This window comes from Stylophora pistillata, chromosome 2, assembly GCF_964205215.1.
Source record: "Stylophora pistillata chromosome 2, jaStyPist1.2, whole genome shotgun sequence".
NCBI lineage: Eukaryota > Metazoa > Cnidaria > Anthozoa > Scleractinia > Pocilloporidae > Stylophora > Stylophora pistillata.
The window spans coordinates 51,375,569-51,382,704 of record NC_142520.1 but is presented as its reverse complement, the minus strand read 5'-3'; the positions used below and the strand labels follow the sequence as shown (position 1 = coordinate 51,382,704).

The following is a 7,136-nucleotide window of genomic DNA, read 5'->3' as shown; positions in this document are numbered from 1 at the left end:
GTTTGAAGTATGAGTTTAAACTGTTTAGACCAGAAAAAAATGCTGTCATGGCAACGTGACGTCACACTTTAGGAGTCTATGATGAAGATCTGGTATCTTTTATAAAGGATAGGGTGCTCTCTCCCATGCTCTCCAGCAAGAAACAGTTGGGTTACAATGCATTAAATCATTCTCTTTGCAAGCCCAGAAGAGGACAGATTTGCAGCAAAATTACTCTTCACTTAATAATATGTGCTTTTTGATTGAAATTAGTGGCTGACGTAAGCCACTTTCTTTCTTTTGATCTATTTAGAATAAAGCCCTTTGAACTAAATCAGAAGGAATATGATAATAATATGCATGTTATATGTTACCACACTTTACATACTTTTTCAACTATGTGTTTTCAATATTGAAATGAAATAAATACTAATTCATGCGCAATTGAATACTTAATTCAGTAGAGACTATTGCCTATTATTAGCAATTATTGCTCCTACATGTGTTAGCAAGAACTTGGTCTTGTTGGCTTTCATTGTGAGCCTTTGGTGATCCATATATTAGGGGAGACACTCGTTGCAACTATCTTTGCAAAGAAAATACTAATCTTTTCACCCTTACTTAATTTCATACATACAGGCATGGATGACAACCAGCAGCAAAGCAAAGTAAACAAAAGTGCCAATGAGGTGGTAAGCTCCATTGTAAACATTTTCTTGGAAAATTATGCACTAGTGTTAGTTATAAATTAGTTATAAATTAGTTATAAATGTTAGTTATAAATAGGTAAATGTTGTGATTAATTTTTGTCCTTGGTATAAGCATAATTTTCCTTTGGTTTTGTCAATGATATGAATGAAAATGCATTTTGTGTAAAGAAAGATAAAATGTAGCTCCTAGAGTGTTTGTTGTGATGAGATGATGTGTCACCATCAATTTGGTCTCAGCTATTAAAAGTAAAAGAATTAAACTAAGGATGAAACTGAACCACTGCATACCTATACTAAACCCTCATTTTAATTGTATCAATATTATTATTTTTCTGGTGTTCACCCAATAGATTCAATCCACTGACAGACAAATATGGCACCTGTACATTTTACCATTACTCTTAGGCTAAGGCACATGTAGAAAGCAATATTTCTCAAAACAACAACATATGCAAGGTATAAATCTTTCAGACCTTTACTGCTTGTTTTTATGAGCGGTTCCAGGATTTTCTTGCACAAAGAGGTCTGGTTGAGTGTAACAGTCGCCATATTTTTCAGTATGATGGTTTCACAGTAACTGTTGTATGAAGTAGTGTACGCTTCTCCACTATTAATTTTGCAAACTTGTCACTGACAAAGAGCTAGTTCATGATTAGACACTGATCGTTTCATTGATTGCCATGCTTTACATTTATCGTTGAAGTATCACCATATTTATCTGTGTTTAAGTCGACTCTTTATGACGAAAAAATTAGCCCAAAAAATCACTCTCGTCTTTTACACAGATCATAGAATGATAAAGACCTGACCCAAGCAATCCAAGAAATTAGCATAACAATTGCCTGAAGTCCATTAGGAAAACCAGGTTCACAAAACAAGTTCTAATTGTGTTCAAGTTTTGTCAGTTTTCAGTGCGTTCTTCATCGATGAAAAAGTTTGAAATAATAAATTTTGTGGCTGAAACAGAAACCTAGTGGGGCTGAGTTCTATTGTATCTTCTGATTTATAGAGCAGACAATTTTCCTTACAGCTTCGGTGCTGAATTCTCATTTTCAGCGAATGATTACAGTAACTTAGTGACCTGGCAAATGCTGTTTTCTTGTGCGGTCTATTTTGTTACGTGCGTGGACCATCAATGTTAAATATTGTGTAGTTTCCAAGATGGCCGTGTTTTCATCAAGCAATCCTTCGAAGCTCTTCAGTGTTCCTTTAGTCTACTAAATCTCCTTTCAAAAGGTTATTTAAATGCATGAAGATTTCATTTTCAAAATGATTTACAAAAGATGGTGAATTACTTCTCCAGTAAATCGAAGTGGTTGTATATGCTTAAATCATGAATCGTGGGGATGTAAACAAGTGCTACTAAACTTCACAGCACATGGTTACATTTTGCTCTGCAGTTTCTTTTAATTCACCATGTTTTCAATACACTCTCAGAAATAAGAGATCAACCATATGGGAAATTTCTGTCGGTCTGAATTTTTCTTTACTAGAAATAATGAAAAATCTGATTTTCAACCTTGAAAATGGGGGTCAACTTATACATGGATAAGTATGGTAATTAACTCCTTCACTATCAGTAATTGCATTAAAGATTCTGTGTTAGAAATCACAGCACCATATCCCAAAATCTAATGTCCTCAGCACAATTTCATTTTTTGAGCAAGGCATAGCTAAAAATCAATCAAGGGCCACACAGACATCACAGAGACAATGTTTATTTACTCAGATAGGTAAAAGCTACTCTATTCATTAATTCAATGTCAATACTCTCCCTCATAGTAAAGTAAGTAAAGTCTGTTTATGAGCCTAATGGCCCATTAGGCCGGAGCTTAACTCCGGTTTCTGTAGCATGAAGCTACTAGGAGTATTTCTACCTCCCCCTGGATGGGATGCTAGTCCATTGCAGGGTTACCCCCCATCATTAAATTGCTGGTACCCATTTATACACCTGGGTGGAGAGAGGTACTGTGAGAGTAAAGTGTCTTGTCTAAGAACACGAGACAGTCCCGGCCGGGGCTCGAACCCGGACCACTCAATCCAGAGTCGAGCGCACTAACCATGAGGCCACCGTGTCTCCACATACTCTCCCTCATAGTAGCTATAATTTTTAGCCAACTTGGGAAATAGCAACCAAAAATGGACCCTTTTGGACATCCAAACTTTTAAATTTCAAGGGGAAGGTTCCCCAGACTTTGCCATCCAAGTGGGAATAAATGGCTGCCACACTGTCATTTTGGTCCCTCCTAGCTGCTCAAATGTTGTCCCTGCTTTCCACAATCTTACCAAAGCCTCCAGATGTATAGTAATAAAAACAATGAAGTGAAGAGTGCTATCTCAAGAAGAGATGATGATCATGCATACTATTAATAGAGTCATCTTAGTAGATGTTTGGCAAGGTATTGCATTCTTTGCTCAAAATCTAGTTTACATAGACCTGGGAAAAAAGAATGGGGAGTAGCAGTCATTCAGGTCGGTTAATTGCTCCAAGTTCTAGTTTTATACCACCGCTCATTTGGTTATCTTTGTTGCCAATACTCTTTCTGGTTATTTGGGTTTTCTTGGAAACTCAGGCTCTTGCCATTGAGAAGAAGCATGATATGCGTTTACAAAATTAAAAGCAAAGAAAAGTGAAAAAAAAAATTGGAGACTAACAGGATGGTATCAAAGACTGGTATAATTTTCTTTTGCAGGGGGTAGTTTTTCAATTTTGAATCAGAGTTTTAGCCTAAGTATGTCTAAGTTTCTACACTTGTTGTTTAGTCTTGTGGTTTCTTACTTTAAGAAGTAACTAAAGGTAAAATTTTTTGAATTTTTTTTTTTTTTTTTACAGCCAATTGAGTCTGTAAATGGAAAGTAAACACAAAATAATGATGGTAAGGAACAAATTGCTTGCACTATAAATTGTTGAAAGTAGTCTGCACTCTCCATATTTGTTATTTTTAATTGGCATGCTTTGCACAGGTGTTGTGTAATAAGTGTGAATAAGACTGTGCAGCGAATTAGCTCATGCTGCAGCATCCCATATCCAATAAATTCAATAGAAGACCCTTCGGTCATTTCACTCCTTATTGGATCTTGATATGTCCTTGAAAGAAAAGTTGCTTGAGACATATTTTTATCGTAAACATTTATGAAGCTTTCTTCTGATATATAGTTTGCTAAGATTTTAGTGAAACTACTGTAGTGTGCAAACAATTTTTTTCCTGAAGGACACCCGCAAAAGTGGGAAGTAACCTTGAGCTTGTCGCATGCGATTAAGTCGTATCATATAAATCTGCCCTAAAAACGAAAAATTTGCATTAATATTATAATATTGAAGTGATTGCTTTGATACACAGTGGCTTTAGCCTCTGCATATCCTCTTATGTTTTTCTCTGAATACCTGGGAGCTGAGCAAACTGGTAACCACCCATATTCTCTCGTTCTATTTAAAATAGGATTGTTGATCAATTTTTACCATGGCTCAAGATGGAGGACCACGTGGTGAGATAAACTAATTTCTTCTCTGCATCCTGAGAGGGTTTCTCATACTTTCAGAATAGAACAGAATTTTGGCTAACCTGACAACTCAACAGTAAATCATCCCTTTTAAATTGAATTTTCTAAGGGAGTTCTTGAAGTTGCTTTGAGGTTTATCGCCTATCATGAAATAAAACCAGTGAACAAGGCTGTTATGAATTACACACAACTTCAGATGAGGGTGTCTGGCATAGTGAAGTACTGGTGCATTTCATCCCTGAGAAGCAATTAAACTAATGTTTTCTCACTTATAACATTACTTAAAAATTAATAATCAGCGACTTAGGCGTCAGGCATATCAAAGAATATTGGCACGGAAAGAGGTACTCTCCCTAATGGTTCATGTGCACATTCTAGGGTGAACGTTATTGTATCTCTAGTATGAACATTGGTGGTGATATTTTTGACAAAGGCCATCACTGGACGGCCATGTCTACGGATTTGAAGGAAGTATTAGACCACAGAGGCTCAGGGCTAAACAGCTTTGTAAAATGTCGTATATTGATGTTACTAAGTGATACATATCTTATGTTTTGAAGAGCATGTGACGAACATGGACTGGCTGGAACAAGAAATAGTTAGGGAAGAGCAGCTGGAAAGAGGAAGAGAAGGACAAAGAAAAAGGGAGGAGCAAACGAAAAGAGAGAAACAAAGAAAGGGAGAAGATCATTTTTCCGACACATACCTATACTTAAGTTATCCCTTTTAAAATTTTCAACCTATATATCTATGTCACACAGTAATTCCTCTTTTTTTCAAATATGTGAAATCATAATCTCTTGGAAAACTATTCTATCAGGGATATAAATTTAGTGTGTATTGTTTCTTTTTTTATTTTTAAGTGAGCTTAATGATCTTGTTTATAGTAGAACAGCCATATTAGTACGTCAATGTCATCGGAAGACATTAAATATTTGGAAGAGAAACTTAAAACTTGTCCTTTGCTTACATAGATTTTTCTTTTGTGAAGCCCTACTAAGTGACTCTTGATGTCTTGTTAAGTTCTCCTTCGGTTCCACAAGTAAACAGGCAGCACGTTGGAATGGGATAACAGTAGTTCATCCTAAGTCACCAAGGGCTTCTTTTGCAGTGAACCCTTCAATTATTGTTACAATGTTTTATCTGGCGGTGAATAGTACCCGTGAGCCTCTACGAAGACGTTCACTTTGCTTGTCAAGCAAAGATAAATCAATAGTTTGCCGTCAATATATGCACATGCATCTGTGTATACAGCGACTTCTGGGAAAATTTCTCATTGCCTGAAGACATTTTTAACGCTAAATTGACTTAAATTCCGGGGGTGTGAATAATATGCAGGCCCTTTTCAACAATCAGAACATCACAGTGGTGAAACGTAACACCAAAACTTGCATACTGATAAATATTTTATGGGGAAGGCTACATTCTCTTTTCCAGCAAAATAATCTCCTCAAACTAAGTGATATTTGTCGAATAATCCTAAGGCTTTGTGCAGGGGATCCTACAAAGTACCGACTAAAATTGTTGACTTCACCCGGGGATAGCCTTCCGACAGCTACCCCCCGACCCAAAATTTTCTTACGCGAATTAAGGGTGCACTTCCAGCGATCTAACTTACAACTGCAGTATATCTGTTTATCCCTATTTCCATGTTTTGAGTGCATTCGAAAATCAAAACAATTTCACAGCTCGTACTCTGCATGTGCAATACATCCAAACTTGACATATCCATTGTTAACCCCTTTTTCCATTTTTCACTGAATGTGGAAATCTCGAAAAAAGGCATTAAATTCTGACAATTTATCCAGCAATTAGAAGATATCCTAACATGCCAAATCCAATCTTGCATCGATGTTCCAATTTTTTTTTAAGTGAACTCTAGAGAACAGGGGTAAATTCTTAGAATTAATACCGCAAGTGGACTATAACCTACGTTGTCATGTCAAATCTTTCCTGATTTTCCTTTTTTAATGAATTAATTCTAGAAAAACGGGGTAAACTCTGAGAATTCATGCTACAAGCGGATAATACCCGTAGTTCCCTTATGCCATCTTGTTCTGATTTTGGAATTTTTTTCAAGGAATTGTAGAAAAACAGGGAAAATCCTAGTAACTCATCCTCCAAGTCGAATATATTCCATTGACTTGCCACATCTAATCTACTTTACCCCGATTTTCCATTTTTTTTCAATGAGTAGAAAAACGGGGCTCCCACTGACTCGCCATATTCAATCTTTACCCGATTTTCCATTTCATTTTTCAATAAATTCTGGAAAAACGGAGTAAATTCTGAGGATTCACGCTACAAGTGGATAAGACTCTAAGTTCCAATATGCCATCTCTACCCCGATTTTCCATTTCTTTTTTCAGCGGTGAATTCTACGATTAGCGCTAATCGTTAGCCCCTTAAAATAAAGCAATACGCAAATAGCTTAGTTGTAATTAGGAGTTTTTTATAACGCCGGCCTGCTTTCAGTTATTATTAATTAATTAACTTCTATAGAAATTAAAAACTTAGACACAACGCGCTATGTAATGTACTGTTCCTCTTTAATTGTAATCATTCCCTAAAGAAGTCTTAACTGGGGTCGAAACGCGTCCGAAATAAATGAGAAGCTTACAACTACAAAAAGTGTTTCTTTGTGCGGCTCGCTAGTCTTAGTTAAATGGAAGATAGAAAAAATTCCACATTTAAAAAATGTTTGTGTTCTTAGTGAATTCTAGAAAAGCGGGACAAATTCTGAGAATTCGTCATTCGAGTGGGATAGATCTTAGAGAGCCAAATCCAATCTTTAACTCGATTTTTTTTTTCAATGTACTCTAGAAAAACGGGATGAATTTTGAAAACTCGGCTCACAAGTGGCTCATACCTTTGGTTCTCATATCCCATCTTCACCCCGATTTTCCATTTAATCAGTGGATTTTAGAAAACCGAGGTAAATTCTGA

The 7,136-nt window shown here is 36.3% G+C and overlaps 1 long non-coding RNA gene across 1 annotated transcript; it reads left to right on the top strand.

Annotated features, from left to right (window-relative positions):
• Positions 1-1,474: 1,474 nt before the first annotated feature.
• LOC148740201 (uncharacterized) lies at positions 1,475-5,144 on the top strand. The gene is made up of 3 exons (XR_015996529.1): positions 1,475-3,565; positions 4,130-4,175; positions 4,751-5,144. It is a non-coding gene; the product is annotated as an uncharacterized LOC148740201 (long non-coding RNA).
• The last annotated feature ends 1,992 nt before the right edge of the window (positions 5,145-7,136 follow it).